This window comes from Oryctolagus cuniculus, chromosome 13 (assembly GCF_051225735.1).
Source record: "Oryctolagus cuniculus isolate XC-2025 breed Fujian yellow rabbit chromosome 13, ASM5122573v1, whole genome shotgun sequence".
Lineage (NCBI taxonomy): Eukaryota > Metazoa > Chordata > Mammalia > Lagomorpha > Leporidae > Oryctolagus > Oryctolagus cuniculus.
Genome location: NC_142879.1, coordinates 76849632 through 76870134, shown reverse-complemented (window position 1 = coordinate 76870134; position 20503 = coordinate 76849632). Strand labels below are relative to the sequence as shown.

At 44.4% G+C, this 20503-nt stretch overlaps 2 long non-coding RNA genes across 3 annotated transcripts; one reads left to right on the top strand and one right to left on the bottom strand.

The window, feature by feature from the left end:
* Positions 1-792: 792 nt before the first annotated feature.
* Positions 793-8459, bottom strand: LOC149122678 (uncharacterized). The gene is made up of 2 exons (XR_016219778.1): positions 7838-8459; positions 793-1675 (listed from the first exon to the last, which is right to left on the bottom strand). It is a non-coding gene; the product is annotated as an uncharacterized LOC149122678 (long non-coding RNA).
* On the top strand, positions 7170-15900 carry LOC149122677 (uncharacterized). 2 transcript variants are annotated; one of them, XR_016219779.1, is made up of 3 exons: positions 7170-7376; positions 10096-10204; positions 15358-15900. It is a non-coding gene; the product is annotated as an uncharacterized LOC149122677 (long non-coding RNA). The 2 variants fall into 2 exon arrangements; XR_016219780.1 differs by lacking the exon at positions 15358-15900 and adding an exon at positions 11119-11518.
* Positions 15901-20503: the final 4603 nt, after the last annotated feature.

The window sequence follows — 20503 nt, the reverse complement described above, 5'->3', positions numbered from 1 at the left end:
TGAAAATGCAGAGTTATGGAGAGAGAATTTCCATCTGCTGGTTCACTCCCCAAATGACCACAACAGCCAGGGCTGGATTGGGCCAAAGCCAAAAGCCAGGAGCTTTGTGCAGGTCTCCCACATGGGTACAGGGGCCCAAGGACTTGGCATCTTCTGCTGCTTTCCCAGGTGCATTAGCAGGGAGCTGGATTGGAAGTGGATCAGCCAGGACACTAACTGGCACCCATATGGGATGCTGGTGTTGCAGGCGGCAGCTTAACCCTCTATGCCACAATGCCTGCCGCAGGGTAAATTTTTAAAAGTTTTACTTTATTTATTTGAAAGGCAGAGTGAAAGAGATAGAGATACAGACAGAGACAGAGAGGGAAGTTTTCCATCCACTGATTCACTCCCCAAAGGATCACAACAGGCTGAAGCCAGGAGCCAGAAATTCCAGGCAGGTCTCCCTCGTTGGCAATAGTAGGGTTCCAAGCACTTGGCCCATGTTTTGCTTCTTTCCCAGGGGCATTATCAGGGAGCTGGATCCGAAGCAAAGATTCGAATCAGTGCTCTCATATGCATTTCAGGCAGCAGCTTTACCCATTGCACTACTACACTGGCCCTGGCACCTAAGTTGAGAAAACTGCAGAATTAGGCCACAAAAACTATTAATAATCCCTCCTCACTCTTTATCCACTGCAGCCTGCCGTAAAACCTAAGTGATTTTCTCCTAAAAAAAAGTCCTAATGTTACTGGAGAAATTGCAGGGTTCTTGTCTTCATGCAAGAAAGAATTCAGGCGTGAGACAGAGAGTAGTGGGAGGTAAAATAGCAAGGTTTATTAGGGATGGGACATCCGTAAGGATGGGCACCCCTCCAGACAGAGCCTGAGAGACTGGGGGGGGGGGGGAGCGAGGTTACATGATTGAGTAGAGAGATTACACCTGACCAGGCCAGGTGGGCGGCTCAGCAGAGAGGCAGAGGGCTGAGCGCACAGTCCGGTTGAAGCCGGGGGTTTTTAAGGAGATGGGTCTCTGTCTTCACACATTTCCTCCTGAAACAAAGGACTTTATGGCTGTAAATACTAAGAAGCTCCTATCTGAGTTTTTCCTTGAAGGTATCAGATAGGAGGAAACCTAGCTGGCACCATCCTGGGTTCAGAGGAAGGGTGAGCAGGACCCCCTAGAGAATGGGGATCTGGAGCAGGGTGTTTGAAATGCAGATACTGGGCTGCATCTGGGAGATTGTGGAAGATTTGTCAGGCAGAAGGGGCAGGGATCTCTGCCTGGCAGGTTATCAGGTAGAAGGGGGCAGGGCAGGATGCGAACACTGGGCTGCCCCTGAAGCATCATCGAGATGTAGATGCATATGCTGGACGTAGAAGTCTTCTCCGGAGGCCTTTGTCACACACACATAAGCTCATACCTAACTTCCTGCCTAACATTCCCCCCTCAAGAGGTAATACCCAAAATTCTTCTTTGGGTTTATGGTTGGAGTTCCGTTTTCTGCAACTTCTTTGAAGCTGGCATGTGGGCATCGAGGGGGATTTGGGTATTTCCTCTTGCAACCTGTCTTATGGTGTGCAACAGTGGCCTTGGAAAGACTGTGCTGCTCGGTCCATAGGGCTGCTCAGGTCGTCCAGTGGAATGGGCTGGAAGCCTTGTCTGATGACCATTTGGAGTTTGACAGCTTTTATTCTGTTAGAGACAAAACAAACAAGGGCATTAAGAACACATGGTCCAAAGTGAAGTAGCAAGATTATAGACGTTATTGGGCCAAGGAGAGGAAATAGCCAGGATTTCTATGACCAGATGTCAGGCCAGAAATCCCAACCCTGCTTGGCCTGGTCCTGGAGCTGTTTGGCTTTGTCCAGGAAAAGTACAAATTTGGGTTTGTACCTGTCCAGTCTGATTGACCCAGAGACAATATTCTTCCTGGAACATGGCAGACACCTCCTGGAGCAGCAGTTAGCATGTCCAATATTTCTTTCTTTCATAGCCTTTTGTGACTTCCGCACACCCTCTTCAACTTACTTGAAACATTCCATCATTTCCATTCCAGTCTACAGTAAACTAGCCATCAGGATAAAGTCATTCTTACAAACCATGTCCTTTCCTTATTAAAAAAAAAACTCTTTCCTTCTAACCTTCATTACCAAGAACACTCTTTTCTTTCTAACCTTCCTTACCAAGCACACATTTTTATACTTGTGGTGTTTTCCATAGAGTCTGGTTGGCTCTTTCTACCTTACTGGGAGACTGAGGTCTCCATGCAGAGTGAAGGTGCCAGGTTATTCCTAGGGCCTTACAAATCCCTTGTGTAACCTGGGAGATGAGGGAAGACCCATTGTTGCTTTGTAAAGATTTTGCAAGACCAAAGCATGGGATAACTTCCTTTAGGAGAGTTTTGGTCACTTCCTGAGCTCTTTTAGTTCTGGTTGGGAAGGCTTCTACCCATCCAGTAAAGGTGCCTATAAGTACAAGCAGGTAGGTACCTATAGCATTGACAGAGGCTGTGTAAAATCTGTTTGCCAGCCTTCCTTGGGGTAAGTTCCCTTTTGCTGTATAGACCCCTGGGAGTTATTTTCTCTTGTCCTTACCTAGTTCTAGAGCTCTAGTTGAGTGATCAGTTCTGCTAACTGAGTAAAAGTTCCTGGGGACAGAGCACGCTTCAGTAACGTGCCATGCCGTGACTGCTGTATACCCTGAGAAGCAGGTCCCGTCTGACAAAGCTGCTTCCATCTATGAACCAAACTTCATCTGTGTTAGTCAGGGAGCTGTCTTTTAGGTCCTTTCTGCTGGCATAGATCAAGTCTATAGTCTCAGTACAGGAGTGGAGGGGACCACCTTCCCCCTGGGTTAGAGTAGAGCAATGCCTTATTTTTACCTGAGGGTTTTCTAGGAGGAGGACTTGATATTTTAGTATTCTGCTATCTGTGAGCCAGTGAGAGCCCTTTTGCTCTAATAGAGAATTTATTTGATGTGGGGTATAAAGGGCGATGTCTTGTCCCAATGTAATGCTAGATACCTCCTCTCTCAGCAAGGCAGCTGCTGCCGCTATCATCCTTAGGCAGTGAGGCCATCCTTGTGCAACCATGTCTAAGGTTTTAGAAAAGTAGCCCACAGGTTGCTTAACAGGTCCCAGATCCTGAGTTAACCCTCCTAAGGTGACTCCCTGCCTCCCAGTGATGTGCAGCTGGGAGGGTCTCCCTGGATTTGGCAGTCCTAGCACAGGGCTTTAGTCATAGCATCCTTTAGCTGAGCAAAGGCTGTGGTTTGCTCTTTCCCCCAAAGGAGGGGGCTCTGCTCTGGCTCCCTGTCGAGAGCCTGGTTTAGGAACTGTGCTGTTTCCCTGTATCTAGGAACCTGATAGAGAAAACGGGGACTGCCTGAAGTTTGCAGAAGTAGGAATTTGCTGCATGGCCCATATCCTCTCTGGGGCAGGTTTTCTCTCCCCAGGGGTGAGGATAAGGGTTAAATAATTAACACTCTAATGGACTAGCAATGCTTTGTTTTCCTCTGGATACCTAGTAGCTAGTTTTGTTAGGAAGTTAAGCCAATGTACAAGACTAGAGTCTCAGGCTGGGAAAAGAGACAGATTAACAAATTATTTACATTTAACCATCTACATTATGGACTGTTGTGCACCCCCCTCAAGAGATAGGCCCTTTAAGTCCTCAGTGAGGACCTGTCCAAATAGGTGCAGGACTATCTGAGTTAGCTGTTCCTAAAAGCCCTGTTTTTAGGAACTGGCAGGGAGGGCTTTCTAAGCTTACTGCTATTGGATAGACTTTTAAGGCCTGGCTGGGTGTGTGAGGCCCAGACCTATCCATGGGGTGCTGGAAGAGAATTGCAAGAGATGCAAATCTCCTTTAAGGGAGGCACCCTGTTGACTTGCATTACATGGCTGGACTAGGAGGAGAGCTGAATAGGAGGCTGATAGAAATAGGCAACTTACGTTTCACTGACCCTAGGCCATCCCCTCAATAGCAGTGGCTGGAGCTGGAAGCTGGGCAGAGTCTGAGCAGAGCCAAAGGCTTTTTTAGCTTGGTGCCACAAGGTCTGTGGTTCTGAACCAGGAGTCCTTTGACCCCCAGGGCAGTTCCATGTCCAGTGACCGTGCTCTTGGCAGAGCTGACAGAAGGCGGTTTCTGTCACGACAGCTGCTTGCCCAATGCCCTGCTCCTTATATCAGCAACAGGTGCCATTTGGGGTGCACTGGCCTTGCTGGGTCTCCTTGGCAGCAGATTGCCGTGCAGAACAGTCATTGATTGGCCTGTTGCCTATCCCTACATCACTCCTGCTGCTAGCTTTCTCCTCATTCTCCTGGTCTCTGATAAAGTAGAACATGGAGGCAGCCTCTATGATGCCAGTCAAGGGGGTGCTCAACCCAACCTTGATTTTTGGAGATTTTTTTTTTTTTTAATATCAGGGTGACACAGAAAACTATGGTCATGGGCAAATTCTGACACTTAGTATTTTCCTGCGAGTTAAAACCGTGCCCATGAGGAGAACTATGACCTTTTAGGTAAGATCAACTGTGGTGACCTGCTTTTGTATACTTTGAGGTCATCAGTGCAATTTCCTATCTATCCCTCAGTTTGGTTAAAAGGGGAGTTCTGCCCATTTACCGTGTACACTGAAAAATTAATCTAGCTGTCACATTTTAACCTCTTATTCTGGCTATGTTGTTTGGGGCCCTATACTGTGGCCAGGCATTATTACAGAAAAGGTCAGTCATCCCTTACATAAGGTCTGGGGATCAAACCGTACATCACAGTGGAGAGTCCTGCAGAACAGTAGTAACTTCCCTTCTGGAAGAGAAAAGAGGAGAAGTGAGGCAGCAAGTCGGGTCTCTAGCCTGACTTCCTGGGCTTTCAGATTTAACTGGTGGTTTAACCAGTGCTTACTTCATAGCCTGACTTAGAGGAGAAATTGTGGCAGAGGTCTCTGCCATCCTTTGGCTTCCGGATATTTACCATGTAGCCAGTGGGTTATGGGCCTGGGTTTCCGGGTTTAACTAGTATTACCGTGTAACCCATAAGTTTAGGTTTTGGGGCTTCCGGGCTTCCACCGTGTAGCCTGTGGACACTAGAGCTTTCTTGGGCTCCTGGAACCCAGTTCTCTAGCATCTGGCACATAACCATCTCCCGTCGTCTCTAAGTCTCTTTTGGAACACTTTCTCCCTTTTGGCTAGACCTCCCATTTGATCCACATTTGAACTAGCAATACATTTGAACTAGCAATGCCTGGTTGTTCAGCGTTAGCTGGACGGAGACTTTGTCAGTCCCTCTTTAAAGGATCTGGCTTCTCAGCCAGAAACTGGAGCAGCTAGAAAGAAACATGTTTATAACTGAAGTTTAGCATCATTTCACATCTTGGCACCACTTTTAATCTAAACAGCCTGATTGGTTATTATCTCTGCAAGATGAGAGATATATCTTTTGACATCTCCAGGGGCCCCTCTGGAGATACCAAAAGTCCAGAGAATTTAGAACTTTGATTTTCAGAAAGTCTGTTAAAGGTGCCAAGAGAACTTAGAGTATCTGGTCAAAATAGAATTCCTTAACATCCTGAAATGATAGCCATTCATTTAGGGTGATTTTAACACTTTTAGACCAGATCTAATCACAGAGACAGTAGAGTACACAGTAGATTACTTTGGCAGAACATGAATTCTATGTCTCTTGTTGTCGAGTAAGCCAGAAATAAAAACCTTGAACATTAGAGTTAGCACACAAAATCATCACATAACTCAGAATTATTTAACAGAGTCAAAAAGAGCTTACAGGACCTAACTTTAGAAATGGCAGGGTAACCGATGAAGCAGACACTGTTAAAAAGAGACTTTACAGTTTTTGCAAAAACAGATTCCAAGATTTATGATTGAGACCATTTACTAACATTAGTACACATTTTTTAAAAACCCCATTGTTATAACAGAAGATCAGACTTCAACTTTAGGTCAGTGTAATTTTGGCATTAGCACTCAACTTAAAGAAAACTCTGTAAACAACTTTAAAATTGTAAACCTTTTAAAACTTTTCATGACTTGCTCACACCTTCTGAAACTTTACACCCATAGTTACTTTTACATAGTCTTGAATTGTCATGTATGGACAACCTATGAGAATACATGCTAACAAACTCAAATAGTCTCTCTTACCGAATCTGAGATGTTAAAAGTACACATAATACATTTCCCCAAGTTTTACTTAGCACTGATGCCTAGATGACTTAAGACACTGAGTTATTAATGAATACCACACCATTATCTGAATTAAAAGTCAAAATTACATTTCCCATGCTTTTAAGTAACCTAAGGATAACACCTGAGCAGCAACAGGGACACTAGTGCATGTTTACAACTTTGAAAAGATCTTCATGATTAAGAGAAACAAGTTTAAAGCAAATCAAAGACATGTAAAACTGAGCAAGTGAGCCACTGAGCAAACCTAGCAAACCGAAGGGCGTTTGCATTACCTCAATTCTCTGAACCAATCTGTATTGGCTTACTTTAGTTAACAAAATAAAGGCTTGTATACACAGAATTTACTCTCATTTTCATAAGACCACTCTAGCTGGAAAGCAAAAACATGAATACAGCATAGGTCTGACACCATTTACAACATTTTAATACACTTCACATAATCTGAATTGACTCAAGCAGCTGTTACTTTAACAAATTCAGAGTCTCATCCTTTGAGAGTTCCAGGGATCCGACTGGAAGCCCAAAGTTGGAAGACTCGGTATAGAATTTAAGCTGTCAGAGAGTCAAACCATTTAGCCAAAATTAGTACATTTCTGATCAGTTGGGTAATCACTCAAACATTAAAAACAGACAAATAACGTAGTCTCAGTACTACAAATAGAAAAACACGAAACCTTCAAGACACATGAAAACTCTTATCAGCTAATCAGGGACAGCAGCACAGAAAAGAGCTGATCATCAGCATATGAACCCATTGCTTAGGTTTCCATTAACTGCAAAGAGAAAAACCTATCAGGCCGTTTGACCATGAGTGCTGGGAACCTCCTATAATTCAACCAAAGCCAGATCAATCAGGACTACTGCAAACACTCAGTCAATTACAACAGATAGTTAACTTTAGCTCCTTTCCAGATTCAGTCCTCGGGCAATCAAAGCTTAGCAACAGTAATAGTGCACAAAAACTTTAAGACGCACCAGAGCTACCATAAGCTGCAAAGATGGAAAACTTTCTACCAGGTTGGAAGTGGTTAACAGGTAACAGCTTTTTCCTTTAGGTGGAGAGACCTGTGGAATTTCCCTCTCCCTTTCTCCAGGCCAGCGGTAAAGGAATGCCGAGGAGAAGAGCAAAAGAGTGGGGGAGGGAGCCCCGGGAGGAGGAGGAAGGCGAAAAGCAACAGAGGACAAGATGTGAGCAACTGCCCTCACCTTCCCCTACAAATCTCAGCTGGAGGAGAGCACAGGGAAAGGCCCTGATGTCTGGGGCTGAGTGGGGTTTGAAATCTATCGCTCAAGATTGCCCACTACCTAGTTGTCTGAGTTTACCTGGAGGGCCAATATTAGCCTCGGCCGAAGCTAAGCCCTGCTCGCGTAGCAGTAGGCAGCATGACCAGGGGTCCCTCCAAGAGAGAGACCTGGTCCTCTGGTCGCAGTCCGGCCACCAGGAAGCCAAAGCGAGCTCAGAGGGTCTCCAGGCTCTCAGCCAACTGCCCTTCCTAATTTCCCTCCCCTTCCTTACAATCCCTCTGGAGTTTCGGCCGTAGCTAAGCCGTGGCCGGGGGGGACTCCGCATTCTCAGAGAGCTGTGGGGTGCCAGACACTCAACGGTCACTTCCACAGATCCGGTCCCACTTGAGGGAAGGAATACTGACCTCCGATGTCTTCTCAAAGTCCCTTCGTGGTCGCCAAAAATGTTACTGGAGAAATTGCAGGGTTCTTGTCTTCACACAAGAAAGAATTCAGGTGTGAGACAGAGTAGTGGGAGGTAAAATAGCAAGGTTTATTAGGGAAGGGACATCCGTAAGGATGGATGGGCACCCCTCCAGACAGAGCCTGAGAGACTGGGGGGGGGGGGAGCGAGGTTACATGATTGAGTAGAGAGATTACACCTGACCAGGCCAGGTGGGGCTGAGCGCGCAGTCTGGTTGAGGCCGAGGGTTTTAAGGAGATGGGTCTCTGTCTTCACACATTTCCTCCTGAAACAAAGGATTTTATGGCTGTAAATGCTAAGAAGCTCCTATCTGAGTTTTTCCTTGAAGGTATCAGACAGGAGGAAGCCTAGCTGGCACCATCCTGGGCTCAGAGGAAGGGTGAGCAGGACCCCCTACAGAATGGGGATCCGGAGCAGGGTGTTTGAAATGCAGATACTGGGCTGCATCTGGGAGACTGTGGAAGATTTATCAGGCAGAAGGGGCAGGGATCTCTGCCTGGCAGGTTATCAGGTAGAAGGGGGCAGGGCAGGATGCGAACACTGGGCTGCCCCTGAAGCATCATAGGGATAACTTTGAATGTAGATGCATATGCTGGATGTAGAAGTCTTCTCCAGAGGCCTTTGTCACACACACATAAGCTCATACCTAACTTCCTGCCTAACACTAAGATCCTTATTCCCAAGGGGTCCCCCCATGCCTGGAGCAAAGGAACATCCTTATCTCTAAGGACACAGGGACACAGAGAAGAATCTGAACAAACCAGCTTGCTCTCTTCCCCTCAGTGTATTACCCCTTTTTTGTCCAGTTGTTTTCCTCCGCAACTGTCCATTGCTTCATCAGATATAGCATAAAATACATACAAATTTCTGTTTCTTTGAGTGCTTATTCCTGAAGACTCCAGTGCTGTATAAAGCCTATATTAAACAGTCTTATATGCTTTTCCCTTGTTAATCTATCTTGCACTGTAGGGTTCCCAGCAATGAACCTTCTGGTGAGTGATGAAAGAAACATTCGCTGCCTTTGGGTATAAGGTCTTACGGTTTATTCTCAGGGTTAAGTAGGCTAGGTTTTATGGCATGCCTCAGGCAAGAGGGAGGAGAATTCTTTCCAGGTTTATGGTGTGATTCTGCAGCTTTGTCAATTTCCATGGCATTGAGCTCTTCTAGATTTCCTCTCTTCCCTTGCAGGCTGCCCATGTCTAGGGTTGTGCTCCTAAGTGGGGAATCTAGTTGAACCAGCAGAATTCACTTTGACTCTGTGCCTACAGCAAATGGTGCACCAGGGCCTCGGTCTCCACATAGGTGAAGAGAGGAAGCTGACACATCCATGTCAGGCACAGAGAGGCTCTTGATGTCAGCTGCTCCATGAAACAAACCAGTCACGTATAGCAAAGGGATACCAACTTGCAGAAAGAACTGATTCCTAGAAACGGCTCTAAAACCTTAAATGGTACAATGGCTTGGATAGGATTTGTTCCCCAAAGTTTCATGGGCTAGAAACTTCTTCTCCAGTGTATCAGTGTTAAGGTGCTAGAACCTTTAAGAGGTGGGTCCTAGTGGGACGTAATTAGATTGGGGGGGCACCAATCCTCAGAGGATTAGGTGATATGGGACTGCATTAGTTACCTTGAGGGCTGGGTGTTTTCTGGTCAGGCCACCTCATAAGCTTGGGCTCTTCCACATGTGCCACTTACCACTCTCTGCACACACCTGCTTCTCTGTCTACTTCTCTGCTATGTCATGATGCAGTCAGGGGGCCCTCACCAAATATCTGTGCCATGCTGTTGGGATTTTCCAGCCACCAGAAGTGTGAGTCAAATAAACTTCCTTTTTTTTTTTTTATGTCTTACCCAACATCAGGCATTCTGTTATAGCCACCCAAAGTGAACTAAGACAAATAAAACCAATCTTTTTTTAAGTGTATTAAGTTACAGATGATCAGATAAAGTCTACTTAGAAAGTCAGCACTGGAGACAAGATGATCATGCCTACAATTTGCAGATAATCTAATAAATTATGATGTGGGGCTCTTAAATATTTATATTAGGAGGTGAGAAGCTGCCAGTGTCCTCAGCTAGAGGCAATGTATTTTATGCCAAATATAAATCATCCTATAGTATTCTCTCTGAGATAGAGTACTAGACATAAATCAGCATGATGTAGACACTTTTATCTGTTTATAATCTCTTTTTCCTCTAGTTGTTGCAAAACCATTTTTATTCCACCTGCAAGATGTTCTGCTTGGCACAGCACCACGGAGCTTCCCTTTGGCCCTCCATGCTTTCTTAAGTGAAAAAAAGAGTAGATGGTAAGGAATCTAGTCTCAGTTCTTGCACTGATCTTTGTTTCTGGCCCAGTGCTGTCATTTACTAAATGTGTCACTCAAACAATTACACTCCAAGCAAGTTATTGTCTGCCTGAATTTCCTCCACTCTAATATGGGGCTAGTAATACCAGAATGCATGGACATAATGCGTATTCTCTAAATGTTAGCTATTATTTCCCATACAGAAGTCCATCCTGTTAGGAAACTGGTGCAGTTTTAGCCAGGTGGCCACATGGCCCAATTACCTGAGCCAGGCTCCACCCGCATCCTAATGGGATTCACTGCTCCTGCTTCCCTGCCCACCCTCAGGCAAAGTTTTAAAAGGGCCTGTTTCTGTTAGCTCCACTCTCCTGCTCTCTGCTCTCCTCTCTGCTCTGCTCTATCTTCTCTCCTTGCTAGCTCCTCTCCTGTCTCTCTCTCTTACACTCTCTTTTTCCCTTCGCTGCCCCTTCACTCCTGTCTGTTTTTTCTTTCCCTTACTCCGGTGTTCGGTGTGTTTTGCGATGGCTAACATTAATATATAACGCATCCATTTTGTAAAACTGGCTCCATAGAGTCAATGTCTTCAGAAAGAAAGGTACATCAAACAAGAACACAAATTCCAAGCCACACTTGGTTAAGCAGAAGAAAACCAAAACTGAACAAACTTCCTCCAACTTTTGAGCTATTTAGGCTGTGAGGATTTGGAAAAGGAGAGGAAAAAGGAAGGGAAATGACTTCCCTTTGAAGGATTTGCCTGCATTGTTTAACTGGAGTTAGAGTTACCATCTGAGTAGGATTTCACATGTGGATCGATCAGGGTTTCCTGGTCTTGGCAAAACTGACGTTTGGAACTGGACAATTCCTTGCTGTACGTGCAAGGACATTTAGCAACATCTCTTTCACCCACTCCTTAGGTGCCAGCAGCAAACTCTCCTCACAAGTTGTCACAACCAGAAATGTCTCCTACTAGATATTGCCAAACGTCCCTGAGGGAAGAAAGTTCTCCCAGTTGAAAACTACTGGAGGGGCCGGCACTGTGGCTTAGAGGGTAAAGCTGCCACCTGCAGGGCTGGCATCCCATATGGGCACCAGTTTGAGTCCCAGCTGCTGCACTTCCAATCCAGCTCTCTGCTATGGCCTGAGAAAGCAGTAGAAGATGGCCCAAGTCCTTGGGCCCCTGCCCCCGTGTGGGAGACCTGGAAGAAGCTCCTGGCTCCTGGCTTTGGATTGGTGCAGCTCCAGCCATTTCGGCCAACTGGGGAGTGAACAGTGGATGGAAGACCTTTCTCTTTCTCTCTCTCTCTCCGGCTCTCCTCTCTCTGTGTAATTCTGACTTTCAAATAAATAAATAAATCTTAAAAAAAGAAAAAAGAAAACTACTGGAGTACGCTGTTAGCTAGATAGATACATAGATACAGACAAAAATATGCAGATATGAATACATGTACTTAGTTATAACTACCAGTACAGGTATAGATAATTGGCAAATTGTTATCCCCAGAGCAACTGCTTTCTTGGATGCTCTACCATGCATCTACAATTATCTTTCTAAAAGGTAACATGATTGTGTCACTTACATATTTGACAACCTGTAGGGAGTCCCCTGTACCTACCACATCAAGTTCACACGCTTTAGTATATAACTTGGTGCTCTTTCAGGAAAACTGGTGCTATGAGTCCAGGTTCATTTCTTGGTGTCCATAACAATGTATAAGAGGGACACAAAGGTGAGAATACAAGTCAAGCTTTACTTAAGAAGAGGAACAGCTCCAAACAGTAGTACCTGAGGGGCTGGCAGAAAGACCAAGCCCCGAGGTCTCGCAGCCTAGGGGTGTTTGTGTCCTCACCATGTTATCTATCTCCAAGGAACAAAGGTACTGGTTAGACCTTAGTTACTGTGCAAGCTGGGGGCAGTCTTCATGGAGCCTTTTCTAAATTGTTTTTATGTAAACCTAGATCTTGTCCTGGTTGCTAAGTATTGTCACAAGGGGCTTCCATCCTATTCTGTTCAGTGCGTCTGTTCTGGAAAGCCCTGCAGTTTGTGTCTGCTGGCAAGGAGCTGTGGGATGGTGTGAGTCTGGCCTGCTTTTAGTCCCAAGGTCCCCCTGTGTCCTTCCCAACCTGATCCCTTCTCACATCAGATCTAAGTTCGTTATTCCCCTTGGTGTTGTTACACACACGAACACCACACACACACACACACACACAAACACAGGCTGGTCTTTTGGCAGTTTCACAAACCTGCTGTGTCCTTTTTCATCTTTGTTTTTCTTTGTTTTTGTTCTGTCTGGCTGATCCATCCCCACTCCACCAAACCTAATCCTAGAAGACACTTATTCTATTTTAATAGCCAATCCAAATGTGGTATCTTTCTCTTCTGGGAAGTATCCTGTAACTCATTCTCTTGGATATATTTAGTCACTCACCGCCTGTGTTCCACTGGTCTTTTATTCCCATGGATCTGGAGCACACTGCATTGTGCTTCATCGAGTCTATATTTGTCCCTCTTGTAATTAAAAACTGTATTCTGTTTATGGCTGTGGTAACAGTACCTACTGTTTCATAGGAGGCACTCCATCGATGTTTGTTGAATTGAAGAATATGTAAATTTCTTCAGCTTTAAGCTTCAAAATGCCTCTGGTTTTTTTTTTTTTTTTTTTTTTTTGAGTCTCTACAAATACTTATTGAGCATCTGTAGTGGACATTAACAGCACACTGGTGCAGACAAGGACAGCGCAGTCCACTGAGAATAAGACAAAGGCACAAGTAGAAGTTTTTGTACATAAGAAATGTAGATGGTTTGGGTGCTGTGGTGCAGTGGGCTAAGCCTCTGCCTGGCTGTGCCAGCATCCCATATGGGCACTGGTTTGGGTCCTAGCTGCTCCTCTTCTGATCCAGCTCCTTGCTAATGCACCTGGGAAAGCAGTAGAGGATGACCCAAGTGCTTGAGGCCCTATACCCATGCAGAAGGCCTGGAAGAAGCTCCTGGCTCTTGGCTTTGGTCAACAGCTATTGCAGCTCTTTGGGCAGTGGACCAGCAGTTGGAAGACCTTTCTCTCTCTCTACCTCTGTCTGTAACTCTACCTCTCAAATAAGTAAGTAAATAAATAAATCTGTTTTAAAAATGTAAATTCAAGGCTGCAAGAGAACTGAAAATAAGGTGCTGTATGGGGACATAGAGAGTGCATTTGACGGGACAACTGGGAATGGCTTCATGAACAAAGTGGAATAGGAGTAACAGGTAAATCCAAAGAGCTTGAAACGATAGAGAACTGTAGTCCAAGGCTCAAATTGGGAAAATATAGGAAGTAATTAGAAAAAAACAGACTGTATTGGCTGAGAGTGAAGGTTGATATAGAGGAAAAGTAGAAGAAAGACAGAAAATGGGGTGAGGGGGGCAGAGGGAGAATGTTTACTCAAAGGCTGGGTTGCAAGGTGCTTCTGGCTGCAAGGACGATACATTTTGCTGTTTCTGTAAAGATGAGCCACGTAATAAATAGCTGTGTGATCATGGTAGATGGGTTTGCACCCTAGAATCTCAGCTGCATCACCTCAGACAAGTTTTCAAACTCTTAGTTTCTTCATCTGTTGGATGGTAATAAGGATTTATTTAACTTATTTATTGAGATAGAGCTCAATGAAATAACACATAAAAAGCACCTCATGTGGTATCTGCTACAAAAAGTATTCGTGAACTAGTCGTCATCACTGCTATTTATGTTCTCCTATGTACATCAAGCTTGTATATTACTTCTACTTGCTATAGTATCAATTTTGATAGACATTTCAACTCAAAGCCCTGCCTTGTGCTGACTGGATTTTGCATTGGAGGTGGGGAGAGAAAGAATGAGTCTGATTGGTCCCCAGGCTGTTTGTTTTTTTTTTTTTTTTTTTTTTTTTTTTTTTTTTTTTTTTGACAGGCAGAGTGGACAGTGAGAGAGAGAGACAGAGAGAAAGGTCTTCCTTTTGCCGTTGGTTCACCCTCCAATGGCCGCCGCGGCCAGCGCACTGTGGCCGGCGCACCACGCTGGTCTGATGGCAGGAGCCAGGAGCCAGGTGCTTTTCCTGGTCTCCCATGGGGTGCAGGGCCCAAGCACCTGGGCCATCCTCCACTGCACTCCCTGGCCACAGCAGAGAGCTGGCCTGGAAGAGGGGCAACCGGGACAGAATCCGGCGCCCCAACCGGGACTAGAACCCGGTGTGCCGGCGCCGCTAGGCGGAGGATTAGCCTAGTGAGCCACGGCGCCGGCTGTTCTGTTTTTTTGACAGGCAGAGTGGACAGTGAGAGAGACAGAGAGAAAGAGAGACACAGAGAGAGAGAGAGACAGAGAGAGAGAGACAGAGAGAAAGGTCTTCCTTTTGCCGTTGGTTCACCCTCCAATGGCCGCCACAGCCGGCGCACTGCGGCTGCTGGTTCACTGCGCTGATCCGATGGCAGGAGCCAGGTGCTTCTCCTGGTCTCCCATGGGGTGCAGGGCCCAAGCACTCTGGCCATCCTCCACTGCACTCCCGGGCCACAGCAGAGAGCTGGCCTGGAAGAGGGGCAACTGGGACAGAATCTGGCGCCCCGACCGGGAATAGAACCCGGTGTGCTGGCGCCACAAGGTGGAGGAATAGCCTAGTGAGCCGCGGTGTCGGCCTAGACAGGCTGTTTGTGTTAAGAGCCCTCTGATAGGAGTGATACTCTTCTGGTAGATTTCCATCTGGTATGGTTCTGTGAGTTAAGTCAGGCACTTCCTTTAAACGAGATTGTAAATGGCAAGCCTTGACACTCGTCCTGCAGAAAGCCTGCATGCAAGGTGAGGAGGACGTGGACAGAAGGACAGGAGTCTGTAAGGCCAGTGAGAGTTGAGAGAGGTGTACTTAGAAAGGAAAGGCCATTCAGCCCTGACTGAATGGAAAAGCAAAGATTCCAGAAGCAGATGCTATCAGAATACCTTGGAATGGGACTTGGGGAACTCAGAAAATGAAATACAATCTGCACCCAAAGACCCTACTAGGTCTCAGGACCAACTGGGAGGGATAAAATGTAAAAAGGAGAAAGTATTTTCCAAAGGCTGAGTGACACCTGAAGACGTTGCTTAAATCACTGAATCACACGAGGTAAAGGAAGTTGTATTTAATCCATATTCATTTTCTCTCCTTCTCTGTAGGAAGAAGTTCACAAGACCAACTTCACAGAATAAAGAAGCTGCTTTCTCTGGGTGCTTCTGAGGGTTGTGGTTTTGGAACCGTTTTCCATTTACAAGTACTTCATCTGTTGATTTCCTGGAGCTGTCTTACAAAATCACCAGGACAGTGGGCCAATGTCACAAAGCTGTCTACCAAAGTTTAAAGAACAAAGATTCCCCAAGTCCAAGAGTTCTGTGATTGGATCTGGCCTCTTACTTCCTGGATTCATGAAACTGGACAGAGTCCTTAATTTCTCTCACTTTCCCCTTATCTTTCTGTAGAATGGGCCTTGTAGTCTTTGTCCCGCCTTCCATAGAAGGGTTGTGAAAAGTTCCCAAGAAATAGCATAAAGGAAAAATGCTTTTTTAAGCCATGCAGGATTATAATGTTTTGAGTTTATTGTTATAGTGCCTGGCATATTATGGGTATTACAGTGTATATATTCAATAGTAAATGTACTGTGAGAGTTTGGAGAGTATGATTTCTTTTCTATAAATAAAGTGTATATTGATTTGAGAAGAAAAGGAAGGCACTGTTACTTCATTTATATATCTGAAGTCTATTTTAATGAAGCTTCACATATGAGTGTTGGAAAAGACCTGTAGGATAACTTCATCCAGATTCTCATTTTCAAGGTCAAGACACTGTTTCAGTGAGCTTCCAAAACCACTACCATGCATGAGGCATCTCAACCATATTATTATGTCATTCTAAAAGTACTCTCTATTATAGATAGCACATAACAACAAACACAACTAACTTACATTCTCTACAGACTCTAAAATGTATCTCTCTGTGTTATTCCATTGTGGGGGAGAAATGCCATGATCCATGCTTCGTCACCAGTGATGGAAAAAAAAATCAAGTTCACAAGATCACATGTTCAGGAAATGATAAGTCACACTTAAAGATTCTTTCTCCAGTATTCATATTATCTCAAAACAATCTGCAATTTTCATACAGGGAACAAAAGGGAGTGGCTGCTTCACAGCTCACACTGATCACCAGACATCCAAACAAGGTGATAAAGCAAGGTTTCTGGGACAGAAAAAACCAAGTGAGGCTTCCCTGGTTTTTAAAGGAACAAATCTGAAGGGAATTGAAGCCTCAAGTGGGTGCTGACTTCAATCAGACACTGATGCTTTTTTGCAAGTTCATTTAGAAAACAAACACTGCTTGGGTCACCAGCAAACCATGTTAGCCATGTGATTAGATTTGGTATTTATTGTCCCCTGGGGTGAAATGCAGATACACAGACTGTATTATGTGATTTCACCCTAATTTACTGGAAGGGCTCATTTGTACTATTTAAAGGCAAATTTCTTCCTTTAATCATGGGACATACATTAAGCCAAATGAAGTGGCCATGCCGGGGCAGCAAACAGGAAGTCCCTAGAGAAATGAGAGAACCAAGAAGAGTTCAGTGAGAGACAGAGTTCATTAGGGAGGTAGTACTAGCCCCAGTTCTGCCATCTACTTCTGGCAACGTGGAAAGATAGTACATCAGTGCACTGCAATATCTTTTAAGATAGATTCTTTGGATACCCGTCCCCTAAATATTGAGCATCTACTATGTATAATGAAGTATTTGAGAACAAAATGAGTTTATATTCTAGTGTGTGGGTGTGGGGCAGAAGTACAAGGAAATAAGCAAAAATAGGAACAATTTCAGAAAATGAACAAGGCTATGAAGGAAATAAACCAGACAACCTCAGTGACAGTGACAAGGAAGGCTTCTCTGCGGACTAATAACAGAACTGAGGCCTGAACACAGGCCAATGAACACCAGCCTTAGGGGAACAGGACAAAAGGGGGATAGACAAGGGCAGGAACAAGCTGAGTATGTTTGAATATCAAAAGATCACGCAGCCAGGTGCAGAGGGAGAGGGAGCTTGGGAAACTAAATGGTTTTCAAGAGATCAGAGGGCTTCAAAATGTTCATGGAAAGTAGAATTTTAAGAAAAATGATTTGAGAATCAGAGAAACAGAAAGAGAAAGAGACAAGCACACACAGAGGCAGTGAGACAGAGGGATCTCACTGCTGGCTCAATCCCCAAATGAGGAAGGGAAGGAAGTGCTGAGAAGGGGTGCTTGGAAGAGGAAATAAAAGGAACTAAGATGACACAGTGTGGAAGACATATAATGAGTTGGATGAAAAATCTCTTGATGGATATTCTGCATAAGGAAGCTTTCAAACTTTCTTATATCACTAGCTTGCCTTCATCAAAGAGCTCTGGTGATGGGGAATTATCCTTAGCTTTATTTTAAATCTTTATCTATTTATTGGAGAAGCAAAGAGAGAGAGAGAGAGTTTTTATTGCTTGTTCATTCTCCCAAATGGCCACAACAGCTGTGGCTTGGCCAGGCCAGAGCCAGGAGCCAGGAATTCGCTATACAAGTCCTCCACAGGGATTCAAGAGCCAAAGCCCTTGAGCCTCCACTACTCCATCCCAGGGTCTGCACTGGCAGGAAACTGGAGGCAGAGAGCACAGAGGCAGGAGGTAAACTCAGGTTCAATGTCACCAAGGGCATCTTATCTGCTACACTGAAAGCTCATTTCCAACAGCAGATTTTGTTTTGCTTTTTTCTCCAGAAACTTTTTACTTAAGAAATACAAATATTGCATTTCATAAATACAACTTTAGGAACATAGTGATTTTTCCCACCATACCCTCCCTCCTACCCATACTCCCACTCCTCTTCTTCCTCCCTTTTCTATTCCCATTCTTATTTTTTACTATGATCTATTTTCAATTAACTTTATACACAAGTAACTCTATACTAAGTAAAGAGTTCAACAACTACTATTAAAAAATGTTTCTCAACAGTGGAGACGGGGCTGTTCAAAATCATTGCATCTCAAAGTGATAATTTCACTTCTATAGATTATATTTTAGGTGCTCTATTAGTTATCACAGATCAGGGAGAACATATGGTACTTGTCCTTTTGGAACGGACTTATATCACTAAGTATGATGTTCTCTAGTTTCATCCATTTTGTTGCAAATGACAGGATTTCTTCTTTTTTACTGCTGTGTAGTATTCCATCATTGTACAGATCCCATTGTTTCTTTACCTAGCCTTCAGTTGACTAACATTTTTCACATGCACATTTTATAATCTTTTCTTTATGTTTTACTGTGGAGAGTTTAACTACCATGTACTTCCTGTATTTGGACATCCCTTTCTTTCTCCAAATCAGGGAAGTTTTCTGTAATTCACTAGTAATTCTGTAATTTCACTAGTCTCTCTTTCCATTCCTTTAAGAACTCCTAAGACCCATATGCTGAGTCATGTAATAGTATCCCATAAATCTCTAATATTATTTTTTAGTTTTCTAATTTCCTCTTCTTTTTTTGATCTTACCATAAAATTTCCAGAGATTGTCTTGTAACGTGGATGCCCTTTCTTTTGCCTCATTGAGTCTGTTGTTGTCTTTCGATCACGTTTTTATTTGATCTATTAAATTCTTCATTTACAATATTTTGTTTTGATTCCTCTTTAAAAATCTCAATTTCATGGGAAAAATTTTCATTCATGTTATGTATGGATGTCTTTAGTTCATGGATTTGTTTCTGATTACTTCTAAGTAATCCTACAATCAGTTTTTTGAATTCCAGTTCTGGCATTTCTTCAGTATCTTCATCCTCACTTTCTAGTATTGAAGTGTTATGTTCTTTGGGAGGCATCATGTTGTTTTCTTTGTTCTTGTTTCTTGAATTGCTACATTTATTTTTAGGCATTTGTGGAGATACTTGGTGTGGTGTTTTTTTTTTTTTCCCCTGTGATGGCTTTTATCTTTGGACTATGCCCCTGTGGCTTAGGAGAGTGTTTGCCATTTCTGTGACTACCCAGAGGCATGTTCTGAGTGTGGTCAGGGAGATCTGTTCAGTGCCCCAGGATGAGAGGAGTATTCAAGGTGACACCCGAATTGGACTTGGTAAATCTCCTCTTCTTTTTTTTTTTTTTTTTTTGTAAATCAGAGGGGTGGTCTATTCAGCTCTGTTGGCATAGTCTCATGCTCACCCCCTCTCCTCCAAGGAGATTAATGCCTGGGCACTAGCCCCAGTGTGTACAATATTCATTTTCAGTGCCACAAGAACCACACAAAGGATCTGTGTAGTCCTTGGTGTGAGCACAGATCCCACAGCAATGACCCTCACCAGGGAATCAGGGAGCCCCGGGTGTGTGGAGCCACCCACAGTGACTGCCCAAAGACCTAGCCATACCCTGCACCCTCCCATGCAGCCACAATGTTTTCACAGTCCCAGTACACAAGGCTCCCATAGTCACAAGCACTCAGCCCCTTGTCAATTCTCCCAGCCAGACTCAGGCAATCCTCTTGACTGGCTGCTGGATGTGCAGACGCAAGCTGATGCAGCTGTTTGGTATGTCCAACACAGTGCCTACCCTCTTTTGGCTAGTTACAGGATGTCAGAGCTGGGTGGTTAGGGAGAGAGAAACGTGTCTTTTTTTTTCCTGTACTTTGGCAGGTACACTGTCCCCCGCACAGGGCTGCAAGCCGGACTCACAGCAGGCTCTTCCATCAGTTGTATCACTTCAGTGGCTTGGGCTGCTGCAGTCTGGTTTCACCCCATTGCAAGGCTGGTGCCGAGGCTCTGGGCTGCCAGAGTCCTGAGTGGTGCACACCCACATCCTCCATGCAGATCCATGGTGTACTCTAACTTGCTTGGAGTTCCCTCTACTGTTTTCTCCCTAACTCTTCCCTGAGATTGCAGTCTTTCCAATTTTTTTAAACTATCTTCCCCTAGTCTAGAGTCGTAAGCTCCTTCCCTATTGCTCCATCTTGAAAACTTGTGGTTTTGGTTTTTGTGCAAAAATTTTTTGAAATTCATGCTTTTTTTTTTACAGTACACATTTTTCATGAAAAAATTTTTAAACACTTTGTTTAGACATGGTCAGGATATAGATTTTGGTCTTAAATGCAATAGGAAAAGGGTGTAACAGGATAGTAGGCAAGGGAGAAAAGGTATCCAATTCACATGTTTAAACAATGGTTGGCAGCTGTGTTGAGGCCAGAGTACTCAGTAGCAAGAATGCAAGGAAAGTGACCATTTAGGATTTTCCAATAGTAGCCTCATGTAGGAGAGTAGAAGAACCTTAAGT